Raw genomic sequence first — 14061 nt, forward strand, 5'->3', positions numbered from 1 at the left:
ATGACCATATATAAACAGGGTGGGACTAAAATGCAGCCAGAAGGCGAGAAGCAGCCCACGCAAATATGCAAAAAGAGGCTGCAGCCTCACACACTCCATGTACATGTGGTACACGGTCTCCTCCAGCCCGCAGAAGTGGCATGTGGCTGGGAAGCCCCTGTCCCTGGGAGTGTGTGACGGGACGGTGTGGAGGGAGCCTCACCCTGTGTCTGACCCTGTCCCTGGGAGTGTGTGACGGGACGGTGTGGAGGGAGCCTCACCCTGTGTCTGACCCTGTCCCCGGGAGTGTGTGACGGGACGGTGTGGAGGGAGCCTCACCCTGTGTCTGACCCTGTCCCTGGGAGTGTGGGATGGGACGGTGGTGAGGGAGCCTCACCCTGTGTGTGACCCTGTCCCTGGGAGTGTGCGATGGGACGGTGGGGGGACATCCTCTGTGTCTGACCCTGCCCCCAGGTGTGCCTGTAACCGACGGCAGATGCATTGAGCTGCTGTGTGTAATCCACCCTGCATTGCCGACACGACATCCCCGGGCACTTTGACCCGGCTGACAGTGCGGACGGTGTGAGGCTCCGCTCAGAGAAAGGAAGGGAGTCTCGCAGCCGCTCTCAGTGCGTCAGATCCCAGGACACGTCAGACGTCCGGTGACTGAGGGACGTGGTTCCCGCGGAGGCAGCCTCCGGATTAGCAATGCTGCTATATTTATCGCCTTCCACAGCTGTGCTGACGGAACGGGCGAGAAAACAAGGCCCACCCGCAATGGAAGTTGCTGGAACGCGGGTAAGGCTGCGGTTTAACCTTGTGAGAAGGTCTGGAGCACGTGGTTCACCTGCTCTGGGGTTTCGGGAGGTGGAGGTGGAGGAAGGAGTGACGGCGCCTCAGTGTGAGGGAGCGGGATTGTCTTCCGTGGGGATACAGTCAGTGACACAGGGTGCTGGGGGAGAGGGGTCACTGAGGGACGGTGTGAGGGAGCGGGATTGTCCTCCGTGGGGATACAGTCAGTGACACAGGGTGCTGGGGGAGAGGGGTCACTGAGGGACAGTTTGAGGGAGCTGGGTTATCGTCGGGGGGATACAGTCAGTGACAGGGCGCTGGGGGAGAGGGGTCACTGAGGGACAGTTTGAGGGAGCTGGGTTATCGTCAGTGGGGATACAGTCAGTGACACAGGACGCTGGGGGAGAGGGGTCACTGAGGGACAGTTTGAGGGAGCTGGGTTATCGTCAGGGGGGATACAGTCAGTGACAGGGTGCTGGGGGAGAGGGGTCACTGAGGGACGGTGTGAGGGAGCTGGGTTATCAGTGGGGATACAGTCAGTGACACAGGGCGCTGGGGGAGAGAGGCACTATAGGTCACTGGGGGTAGAGGATTGCTGAGGGACAGTGAGGGGAACAGGGTTAATGTTTAATTACATGTTTGTTCCTGCCTCAGCCACTTCTTCTGGCAGACTGATCATCCTCTGCTTCTCCAAGTTCCATCGGGTCCTTTTTAAATCATTCTCCTGTCCATAGAGACCGTAAGACACAGGAGCAGAACTAGGCCATTCAGCCCATCGATTCTGTCCACCGTTTCTTCATGGCTGATCCCGGATTGCACGCAACCCCATACACCTGCCTTCTTGCCATATCCATTGATGCCCTGACCGTTCAGGAAACGTTCACTCCTCTCTTGCTTAAACAAGTCCCCCTTACCTCTGTGCTGAAAGATAGACCCTCGATTTTGAGTTTGTGCCCTGTAGCTCTGGATACCCCTACCATAGGAAACACCCTCTCCATATCCACCCAATCCAGTCCTTTCAATATCCAGTAGGTTTCAATCATATCTCCCCCCACCCCCACCCCACCTACGCATTCTTCTAAATTCCAGCGAGTCCAGGCCCAAAGCTGCCAAACGCTCCTCATATGTTAACCCCTTCATTCCCAGAATCATCTTTGCGCACCTCCTCTGGACTCTCTCCACCTTAAGTCTCTGCCCCCTAGTTTTGGACTCCCCGCCTATTACTGCCCACCTTATCTGTGCCCCCTTAGAATTTTAAACTTTTCTGTGAGGTCGCCCCTCACTCTACGTTCCGGGGAATAAAGACCGATCCGTCAGACCCTCTCGTCCTGGCAACAATCTCCTCAATGTTTTCTGTTCTCTTTCGAGTTTAAGCGCATCTCTCCCAGACACGGTGACCCAAACTGGACAAAAGTCCTCCAAGTGCAGCCTGACCAACAGCTGCACCCGTCCCGGCTCCTACATTCAGTGCCCTGACCGATTTTTAATTTGTTTTGCACTGCTTAGTGGGCAAAATCAGGGCACATGGTATTGGGGCAGAGTACTGACATGGATTGAGAATTGGCTGGCTGACAGGAAACAAAGAGTAGCGATTAACGGGTCCCTTTCGGAATGGCAGGCTGTGACCAGTGGGGTACCGCAAGGTTTGGTGCTGGGACCGCAGCTGTTTACAATATACATTAATGATTAAGATGAAGGGATTAAAAGTAACATTAGGAAATTTGCTGATGACACAAAGCTGGGTGGCAGCGTGAAATGTCAGGAGGATGTTATGAGAATGCAGGGTGACTTGGACAGGTTGGGACAGTGGGCAAATGCATGGCAGATGCAGTTTAATGTAGATAAATGTGAGGTTATCCACTTTGTTGGCAAGAACAGGAAGGCAGATTGCTATCTGAATGGTCTCAAGTTAGGAAAAGGGGAGTACAACGAGATCTAGGTGTTCTTGTTCATCAGTCAATGAAAGCAAGCATGCAGGTTCAGCAGGCAGTGAAGAAAGCTAATGGCATGCTGGCTTTTATAACAAGAGGAATTGAGTATAGGAGTAAAGTGGTCCTTCTGCAGCTGTACAGGGCCCTGGTGAGACCCCACCTGGAGTATTGTGTGCAGTTTTGGTCTCCAAATTTGAGGAAGGAGTTCCTTGCTATTGAGGGTGTGCAGTGTAGGTTCACAAGGTTAATTCCCGGAATGGCGGGACTGTCATATGTTGAAAGATTGGAGCGACTGGGCTTGTATACACTGGAATTTAGAAGGATGAGAGGGGATCTGATTGAAACATATGAGATTATTAAGGGATTGGACACGCTGGAGGCAGGGAGCATGTTCCCGCTGATGGGGGAGTCCAGAACTAGAGGCCACAGTTTAAGAATATGGGGTAGGCCATTTAGAACAGAGATGCGGAAAAAAATTTTCACCCGGAGAGTGGTGGATATGTGGAATGCTCTGCCCTAGAAGGCAGTGGAGGCCAAGTCTCTGGATGGATTCAGGAGAGAGTTAGATAGAGCTCTTATAGATAGCGGGGTCAAGGGATATGGGGAGAGGGCAGGAACAGGGTACTGACTGTGTACGATCAGCCATGATCACAGTGAATGGCGGTGCTGGCTAGAAGGGCCGAATGGCCTACTCCTGCACCCACTGTCTATTGTCTATTGTCTATTGCTTATTTAATTTAACTATTTACTGTAAATCACCGTTTTGTTTCTGCACTCCCGCTGTACTGCTGCCGCAAAGTGAACAGATTTCACGACACCTGCCGGTGGTTTGAAACCTGATTGCGGTGAAGGATGGCGTGGGAAACGCCTTCACCACCCTGGTTACCTGTGACAAGTCCAGTTTTTTCAAATGTGGATATAGGTACCGCCAAACGGAACGGCGTTCCTCTGGGCCAGAGTGCACAATGCAGAGTATATCACTCACACACAACACCAAAGGTAACATTACCAGAAACAAATTAACCAATAACAAGGTGCATTCTGGACACAAGTGAAAAGTAAACCGTATAACACTGCGGGGGCTGTGTTTGTGATGAGTCCTGGGTGGTGGCAGGGAGTTCAGTCAACCTGCGTAGCAGCTTTGAGTGTCCTATGGACTCGGACCCCAAGATCCCTCTGATCCTCCACACTGCCGAGAGTCTTACCATTAATGCTATATTCTGCCATCATATTTGACCCACCAAAATGAACCACCTCACACCTATCTGGGTTGAATTCCATCTGCCACTTCTCAGCCCAGTTTTGCATCCTATAAATGTCCCGCTGTAACCTCTGACAGCCCTCCACACTATCCACAACACCTCCAACCTTTCATCAGCAAATTTACTAACCCATCCCTCCACTTCCTCATCCGGGTCATGTATAAAATTCAAGAAGAGTAGGGGTCCCAGAACAGATCCCTGAGGCACTCCACTGGTCACCGGCCTCCATGCAGAATATGACCCGTCTCCACCACTCTTTGCCTTCTGTGGGTAAGACAGTTCTGGATCCACAAAGCAATGTCCCCTTGCATCCCGTGTTCCTTACTTTTCTGGGGTCTCCTGGTGCTCCGCAGGGGTTGGTGTCGGCACCACTTCTTTTCACGTTTTTTGTCAGTGATTCGGATGCTGGAATTGATGGCTTTGTGGACAAGTTTGTACGGAATGTACAATTGTATGGCGCTAATATGGAATGACGAGAAGACACTGAAATACACACAAACGTTGTGTCAGGAGGCAGGAAAATTGTATGGGAGGGTCCGGTGAGCCCAGGCACCTTTAACTGAGGGTAACACGCATCCGTTTAAGCCGAGACACAAAATATCTGTGAGATCGATGAACAAAGATTCTTTCTGTCCCGGGTGGAGAGGCCCCTACCCAGTGCTGCCGACCCGTACAGCCGTTAAGGTGAAGGAGAAACCTGACTGGATACATGCCACCGGGTACAAGTTGCACCGAGACCAGGATGAAAGAAATGCTGAACAAGTGGCCGAGAGAGGGGAACGGCGCTGAGAACCAAGAACAGAATGTTGTCAAGAGACAGAAAAGCATCTAACCCGTAGCTCGTATAGTATGTATTTCGTGACTGTGATTATTAACAAAATGTATATACTCGATAAAGGACTGACATGAGGGAAGTAGTGGTAATAATCATATTGGGGGTAGGATTAATTAAATACCCAACAACGCCGGAGGGCAAACGCAAAAAAATGCTGAGGGAAGGACAGGGTCGCCCACAATTACAAAATACACGTGGCAGTTTGCAAATTATACGGCTTACTGCGCAAATCTAACCATTTGCTATGTTTGTGTGTCAGTTCCCCATTCTGTGCAGAGTCCCTGTCGGTGGAAAGAGAACCCTCGCACGTACATTGGCAGGATGACCTGCCTGTAAAATCTCAGGCAGCGGGTCTGCTCCCCCTTCTCCTGACGCATGTTCTGAAACCCCAGCATGAGCTCCTTTGGGATTCCAGTCGGGCCAAAAGCCTTGTCCAGTGTTTGCAGGTAACTGACGCCGGTCGCGACGGGAGATTTCAACCTGACAGCTCTCACAACGTCAGTGGCCCGCCCACTCAAACTATCAACCAATCCCTGTTGCTGTACGTCATCAGAGCTCTGTCACTCGTCCAACAACGGCGAGGTCCGCTCCGCCCAAGCCCCTTTGGGGGGGGGGGGGGGCGTTATTCCAGAGAATAGGCGGAGCTTGCCCACTGGTTCATTGTTCAGGATAATCACACGGCATCCAACGGGATCAATCCCGAACGTAGCCCCCACAACTGTAACTCGTTAAGAGTGATTGTTAATACCCCGTGGTATTACAGGAATGTTACTAGCACGGTTAGAGCATTGGCTGATTGGGAGGGGGCAGTGAGTGGGAATAAAAGGATCCTTTTCTGGTTTGGCTGCCATTGACGAGTGGTGTTGGCGTTCGTTTAAAACGGAAGTGGAGAATTTTCTTTAAAAGAGGGTGGTGTGGCGGCCAGGCCACCGGGTGTATTTAAGGCAGAGTTTGGTAGCTCCTCCATTGGCCACGGCGTCGAAGGTTACGGGGAGAAGGCCAGGGAGTGGGGCTGAGGAGGGGTAACAAAAGGATCAGCCACGTCTGGGAGCAGACTCGATGGACTGAATGTCCTCATTCTGCTCCTACGTCTTATTGTCTTGTGCTCTTAAGCGCGGTGATCCGCGATTCTTGTCAGAGTTGAATATTCTGGCATGGAGTGCTGAATGCAGTTTTTGTTGATGAAAACATACCCTTGGAAGATTTACCTGGCGATTGTGTAAATTTTTAACCTCTGTTATTCCTCTTCCTCCTTCTGTCGTTAATCTACGTGTGTTCGCGTGTACAGAGTGTGTTCTAAAATTTCTCATTTCAGTTGTTATTTTTCTCCTTAATATTTCCCAATCAGTTTCGGATCAAAGTACGATGCCAAAAGAATACGTTAGTATGGGCTATAATGGAAGTGTTTGTTGCCTTTGTCTGGAAGAGTTTGTTAAGCCTTGAAGTAAATTCTGTCAGAAGTTTCCCTGTTATCACCTTGTGATCCATTTCCTTTACTTGATGATATCCCGGGTACTTGCCCGTTTCCTATCCACCCAGCGGCTGTGTTGCATCCCGCTGCTCTGCTCTGTGTGCTTCCAGCTCTATTGCGCCTCTCTTTATGCCGAATGTCATTATTGTCATTCCCCTCTTCTTTCTTTCCGTATTTGCAGTTTGTCTTCTGCACACTGGTCGTCTCAAACACGAGACAATCCGCAGATGATGGAAATCCAGAGCAACACACGCGGAACGCTGGAGGACTCAGCACGTCAGGGAAAAGAGGAACAGTTGGTGCTTCAGGCCGAGACCCTTCCTCAGGACGCTGGTTGTCCGCCCTGTTGGTGGGGTGCTTCATTGACCCCACCCTGGTTATTGGATTTATTGAGTATGGCCGTAAGAAAATGAATCTCAGGGTTAGAGTCCAGGAAAGTACAGCACAGAAACAGGCCCTTTGGCCCATCTAGTTCATGCTGAAACCGGTTAAGCTGCCGACTCCCATTGACCTGTTTTATACCCTTCCCATTCATGTATCTATCCAAACTTTGCTTCAATGTTAAAACCGAGCTCTGGTGCAGCACTTGTGCCGGCAGCTCGTTCCACACTCTCACAACCCTCTGCGTGAAGGAGTTCCCGCTCATGTTCACCTTTCACCCTTAATCCACGACCTCTGGCTGGAGTCTCACCCAGCCTCAGTGGAAAATGCCTGCTTGCATTTACCCTGTCTATCCCCTTCATAATATTGTATACCTCTATCAAATCTCCCTTCAATCTTCTACTTTCAAAGGAATAAATTCCTAACCTATTCAATCTTCCCTCACAACTCCGGTCCTCCAGACCTGGCAGCAACCTTGTAAATTTTCTCTGTCCTCTTTCAACCTTGTTTACATCTTTTCTGTAGGTCGGTGACCAAAACTGTACACAGTGCTCCAAACTAGGCCTCACCAATGACTTGTACAACTTCCACATAACATCCCATCTCCTGAACCCAGTACTTTGATTTACCCAGGCCATTGTGCCAAAAGCTTCCTTTACAGCCCACTCTACCAGACACCACTTTCAACAAATCATGGACCTGTATTCCCAGTTCCTTTGTTCTGCCAGAGTCCTGAGTGCCCCTCTGGTTCAATGTGTGAGGCCTACCCTAGTTGGTCCTATCGAAGTGCCACCACATGCAGTTTTCCGCATGAAATTCCATCTGCCATTTGTCAGTCCACTTTTACAGCTGATGCAGATCCCTCTGCAGGCCATGATGGCCCTCCTCACTGTCCACTACACCCCCAATCTTGGTGTCATCCACAAATTTGCTAATCCAGTTAACCGCATTATCATCCAGATCACTGATATCGATGACAAACACCAATGGACCCAGAACTAATCCCTGTGGCACACCACGAGTCTCAGCCTCCAGTCAGAGAGACAACCATCTATAGACACTCTCTGTCTTCTCCTACAAAGCCAATGTCTAATCCAGTTTACTATCGCATCTTGAATACCAAGAGACTCAAGCTTCTTGACCAACCTCCCATGCGGGTCCTGGTGAAATGCCTTGCTAAAGTCCATCGAGACAACATCCACTGCCTTGTCTCCATCCACTTTCCTGGTAATTTCTGGTTAATGTTTAGTGCATTTCTTAGGGGCTGGGTGAACACCTGGGGATTTATCCACCCTGATTTGCCTCAGAACAGCCAACACTCTCCTCTGTAATCTGTACGGTGTCTATGAAGTTGATGCCACTTTTCCTCACTTCTATCGACTCTGTGCCCCTCTCCTGGGTAAATACAGATACAAAAACAATTAGTGAAGATCTCCCCCAGCTCTTTTGGCTCCGTGCATGGATTATCATTCAGATCTTCCTGATTTCCCTCTTAAGTGTTCTCTTGCATTTGTTAAACTCCATAAGCACCTCATTCGTTCCTACCTGCACTTCCCTTTTTCCTAACCAGGGCCTCAATACTTCATGATAACTAACATTCCCTACACTTGTTATCTTTACCTTTTATCCTGGCTAGCACCTACAAACTTTGTCCTCTCAAAGTTTCACTTTTGAGGGCCTCCCACTTACCCAGCACAGCTTTGCTAGAAAACAGCCCATCTCAATCCACACTTGCCATTTAAATTCTGGTAACATTAAAATTGGCCTTTTGCCAATGTAGAATTTCAACCTGTGGACCAGACCTGTCTTTTTGCAAATTTACTTTGAAACCAATGGCATTGTGGTCACTGAACCAGTGTTCCCCTACACAAACTCCTATCACCTGTCCTGTCTCATTCCCTAATAGCAGATCCAGCGTCACACTCTCTCTCCCTGGGACTTCTGCGTGCTGATTAAGGAAACTTTCCTGAACACGTTTGACAAACTCGATCCCATCCAGTCCTTTTACAGTGTGGGTGTCCCAGTCAGTATGCGGGGAGTTAAAATCACCGACAACAACAACCTTATGTTTCCACCTACAGTCTGCAACCTCTCAGCAAATTGGTTCCTCTGCATTCCTAGGGCAGATTTGTGGCTTATAGTACAGCCCCATTAATGTGGTCTTGTGGCGGCTCATTTCCTAGCGTATGCGAACCGACTCACAATTAGATAGCCTACGGGGGTTTGCGAGCACAGAGCTTTGGAGCCTCTTCGCCATGGGGGGCCGGTTGACAGAGGCTTAAAAGTGAGGCTGAAGTTTTCGAATAAAGTTTTTCCTTCGACTGCAGTTACCGACTCCGTGTCGTAATTTTAGCGCTGTTTGTAGCACACCGCTACAATTGGTGACCCCGACGGTCCAAACGATTTTTGGACCAGAAATGACCGACGCCGCCTCTGTTCATGCGGTTTCGTTGAAACTGCCGGGTTTCTGGACACAGCGCCCGGACCTATGGTTCCAGCAAGCCGAAGCCCAATTCCACGTTCGCCGGATCACCTCAGAAGACACCCGCTACTACTACGTGGTGGGCTCCCTCGACCAGGACACAGCTGCCCAGGTCGCGGAGTTCGTACAGTCGCCCCCGGCAGACGGCAAGTACACGGAATTCAAAGCCCTGCTCCTCAGGATTTTCGGACTCTCACGGCGCGAGCGGGCTGCCCGTTTACTGCACCTGGATGGCTTGGGCGACAGACCTCCATCGGCTTTAATGAACGAGATGTTGTCTCTGGCCGAGGGACACACAGGCCTCATGTTTGAGCAGGCATTCCTGGAGCAGCTGCCCGAGGACATATGCCTGCTGCTGTCCGACGCGGATTTCAGTGACCCCCGGAAGGTGGCAGCCCGGGCGGACTTGCTGTGGAACGCCAAAAAGGTGAGCGGGGCGTCCATCGCACAGATCACCCAGCCACGCTCCCGGCAGCAAACCAGTCCAGGCCCGGCCGCAGAGCCCACTAACCCCCGGCCCAATGACCACTGGTGCTTCTACCACCAGCGGTGGGGCGCAGAAGCCCGCCGTTGCCGCCCGCCCTGCAAGTTCCCGGGAAACGCCAGGGCCAGCCGCCGCTGATGGCTACGGCGGCTGGCCATCGGGATAGCCTCCTGTATGTGTGGGATAGCAGGTCGGGACGCCGCTTTTTGGTCGATACTGGGGCTGAGGTCAGCGTTTTACCTCCGACAAGTTACGACACTCGCAGCAGGGCACCGGGTCCCCCCCTGAGGGCCGTGAATGGCAGCACAGTAAGGACCTATGGCACCCGTCAGGTGCAGCTACAGTTCGGCCCCAGCCAGTTCACGTGGGACTTCACACTGGCCGCCGTAGCCCAACCGCTTCTGGGTGCGGATTTTTTGCGAGCTCACAGCCTGCTGGTTGACCTGCCCAGGAAGAGACTGGTACACGCCGAGACCTTTCAGACGTTCTCCCTGGGCGCGGCCCAGTTGCCAGCCCCTCACCTCGGCTCCATCACGCTGTCCGACAACGACTTCACCAGGGTCCTGGCGGAGTTCCCATCGGTTCTGGCACCGCAGTTCACAGCAGCCATGCCCAGGCACGGCGTACAGCACCACATCCCGACACAGGGACCACCCCTCCATGCCCGTGCTCGGCGGCTTCCCCCGGACAAGCTCCGACTGGCGAAGGAGGAGTTCCAGAGAATGGAGGAATTGGGGATCATCCGGCGGTCCGACAGCCCCTGGGCTTCCCCCCTGCACATGGTGCCCAAAGCGACGGGGGGCTGGAGACCGTGCGGCTATGTGGCGGCTCATTTCCTAGCGTATGCGAACCGACTCACAATTAGATAGCCTACGGGGGTTTGCGAGCACAGAGCTTTGGAGCCTCTTCGCCATGGGGGGCCGGTTGACAGAGGCTTAAAAGTGAGGCTGAAGTTTTCGAATAAAGTTTTTCCTTCGACTGCAGTTACCGACTCCGTGTCGTAATTTTAGCGCTGTTTGTAGCACACCGCTACAGTCTCACCTTTCTTATTTCTCAGTTCCACCCATTTAAACTCACTCGACAAGTTCTCCCGTCTATCTTGACTGAGCACTGCTGTGACATTTTCCCAGACTAGTAACCCAACCCCTCCTCCTTTAACCCCTCCCGCTCTGTCACTTCTAAAACAAAGGAATTCCGGAATACTGAGCTGACAGTCCTGTGCCTCCTGTAACCAAGTCTCACCCATGGCTACAATACCATAATTCCACGAGTTGCTCCATACCCTGAGCTCACCTACCGCTCCAATACTTCTTGAATTGAAATATCCGCAGCTCAGGACACTGGTCGCCCAGTGCTCAACCTTTTGATTCGCGACTTTGTCTGAGATCTTACCAACATCTGTCTCCACTAATTGTTCTGGCGCTCTGGTTCCTGTGCCCTTGCCTTTCAGCAAACCAGAGTGAAGTACGTTTCTCGGGCCTCTCATCTCTCCAGCCGGCCGCTGCTCAAAGCTCCAAAGCCGCCGCAAGTCCCCGCCCTTTCTGCTCAATCGGCAAACCCGAGTGAATTGGTTGTATACGGTTACATTATATGTACGTTGGTAACACATTTACTTTGAAATTTAGTTTTGTGAGTTTACAGTAGTTTTATATCTTTGCCCTGTACTGCCGCACAAAATGACAAATTTCAGGTTATTAAAGTTTGTGATAATAAACCGGATTGCGAATGTTGGGCCGAAGGGCCTCACTCGCTGCTCTGACGCGCCCGACTCCGCCTCGTGAACGGCTGACCTGGACGCGCACGACTCCGCCTCGTGAACGGCTGACCTGGACGTGCCCGACTCCGCCTCGTGAACGGCTGACCTGGACGCGCCCGACTCCGCCTCGTGAACGGCTGACCTGGACGCGCCCGACTCCGCCTCGTGAACGGCTGACCTGGACGCGCACGACTCCGCCTCGTGAACGGCTGACCTGGACGTGCCCGACTCCGCCTCGTGAACGGCTGACCTGGACGCGCACGACTCCGCCTCGTGAACGGCTGACCTGGACGCGCCCGACTCCGCCTCGTGAACAGCTGACCTGGACGCGCACGACTCCGCCCCGTGAACGGCTGACCTGGACGCGCCAGCGGCTGGAATCAGGAAGTGTCGCTGATTTTTCTGTGCCCGAGTTCAGAGACGCTCTCTGCCGTGACAGCGGGTGAGGAGCTCGAACCGGCGGGGAGAGGCGGACATTTCTACCGTGAACCGTGCGGACAAACTGCCGAGCGGAGAGCAGGAATCGCGCAGCAAAGCGGAGGTAAACACCTGTTAACACAGCGAACTCTCTCGCTGTCTGGGACTTGCCAAATCAGTCTGAGATTCCCGGAACAGTGTCATTGCCAGGGTGAGGGGAGATTCCCAGGGTTACGGGGGAAGTGGGAGGGGGAGAGGGGGGAAAGTGGGGTGGGAGAGGGGGGAAGTGGGAGGGAAGTGGAATGGGAGGAAGAAGAGATTGGGATGGAGAGAGGACAGACAGGGAGAGTGAAGAAGGGGGATAGAGTGAGGGGGAGACAGGGAAAGGAGTGTGTGGGGGGAGGGGAGAGAGAGGAAAGAAGTGCAGTTCGTTTACCTGGCTCTCCCCCAGTGCACAGCCTATTCATCTGATCTGTTTGCAGGGCAAACTTTTCACAGAATCTCGGTACATGTGACAATAATAAACTGGGCATCAGCACTTTCAGGGAGCTGAGGACTCAGATCCTGAGGTCCCTCTGTCCATCAGTACACCTGTGGTGCAGCCACAGAGCATGGAAACAGGCCACTCGGCCCAACTGGTCCATGCTGACCGTGGAATCCTCCCTGCTACTCCCTGTTGCCTGTGTTTGGCCCATTACCCTCCTAGTCCTTCCCCTGTTGAAATTTCTCTTAACGTTTGCCGCCTCAAACGCTGCCGCTAGTAAAAATCCCCGGCCATCTGGCTTTCTCCTGAATGTGATCACCTCTCTGCATCCTACCTGAATCAGACTTCCTCCGTGTGCCCCCCACCCCCACCCCCGATACCTGCCTGGGAGCCCGTACTGCTGTGGAGAGGTGAATGTAGAACACTAGAATACAACAGCACAGTACAGGCCCTTCAGCTCTCGATGTTGTGTCGATCCATATATTCTTTGAAAATAAAGTACTAAACCCACACTACCCTGCTAAAATCCATGTAGACCACATCTACTGCCCTGCCCTCATCAATTTATTTTGTTACCTCTTCAAAAATTCAATTAGGCTCATGAAGCATGACTTTCCCTTCGCAAAGCCATGTTGACTATCCTTGAGCAGACTGTACTTCTCCAAATGCTTGTAGATCCTATCCTTAAGAATCCTTTCCAATAGTCTGCAGACCACCGAAGTAAGACACACCCAGGATTCTCCCCATTACCTGTTTTAATCAAGGGAACTATATTTGCCATTCCCCAATCTTCCGGCACCTCCCCTGCAGCCAAAGATGATTCAAAGATCATAGCTACTGCTCCAGCGATCTTGTCTCTCACTTCACACAGCAACCCAGGGTATATCACATCCGGCCCTGGGGACTTATCAATCTTGATGTTTTTGAGAAGATCCAACACTTCTTCCTTAATCTCCACATTGTCCAGCACACAGGCCTGTTCTATTTCGACCTCACCCTGATCAAGGTCTATTTCACTTGTGAGTACTGAAGCAAAGTACTGTATTCATTTAGGACCTCCCCAACCTCCTCCGCCTCCGGGTACATATTACCTTCTTTATGCTTCAGCGGTCCCACCTTCATTTTTGTCATTCTTCTGTTCTTCACATATGCATAGAACGCCTTGGGGTTCTTCTTAATCCTACATGCCAAGGCCTTCTCATGCCCCCTTCAAGCTCTCCTAAGTCCTTTCTTAAGCTCCTTCCTGGATACCCTATATTTCTCATGAACCCCTCCTGCTTCCTGCTTCTTGTATCTAACATATGCTCCCTTCTTCCTCTTGAGAAGTTGCCTCACGTGTTTTGTCAGCCACGGTTCGCTTTTCCTATCATTTTTCCCTTCCTCAGTGGGACAAACCTATCCTGAACCCAGCACAAGTGGTCCCTAAACTTCCTCCACATTACTTCTGTGCTTTCACACTTGAACGTCTATTTCCAATTTCCTGCCTCATCCCTTCAAAGTTGGCCTTTCTCCAGTTAAGCATTTTCCCATTTTGTCTGTTTTTATCCGTTTCCATAGCTATGCTGAAGCTAAGGGAGTTGTGGTCACTCTCACCAAAATGCTCCCCCACGAAGAGGTCTGTCACCTGACCAGGTTCATTACCCAGAACGAGAACCAGTATGGCCTTTCCTCTCGTCGGCCAGTCCACATACTGTGTCAGGAATCCTTCTTGAACACACCTGACAAATTCAGCCCCATCTATCCCCCTTGCAGTCAGGAGGTGCCAGTCAATATGAGGGAAGTTGAAA

The 14061-nt window shown here is 51.7% G+C and overlaps 1 protein-coding gene across 33 annotated transcripts in view; it reads left to right on the plus strand.

Annotated features, from left to right (window-relative positions):
- The first annotated feature begins 607 nt into the window (after nucleotides 1-607).
- LOC132381858 (von Willebrand factor A domain-containing protein 5A-like) overlaps nucleotides 608-14061 on the plus strand; it is a 59368-nt gene continuing 45914 nt past the window's right edge. For 31 of the 33 annotated variants that reach the window (XM_059951513.1, XM_059951516.1, XM_059951527.1 and 28 more), the window contains exon 1: nucleotides 11762-11914. The gene's annotated coding sequence lies outside the window, so the exon portion shown is untranslated. Of the gene's footprint in view, nucleotides 778-11761; nucleotides 11915-14061 lie in introns of those variants that run through there. The other 2 variants (XM_059951509.1, XM_059951543.1) reach the window with 2 other exon arrangements.

Source organism: Hypanus sabinus, chromosome 26 (genome assembly GCF_030144855.1).
Source record: "Hypanus sabinus isolate sHypSab1 chromosome 26, sHypSab1.hap1, whole genome shotgun sequence".
NCBI classification, from domain to species: Eukaryota; Metazoa; Chordata; class Chondrichthyes; order Myliobatiformes; family Dasyatidae; genus Hypanus; species Hypanus sabinus.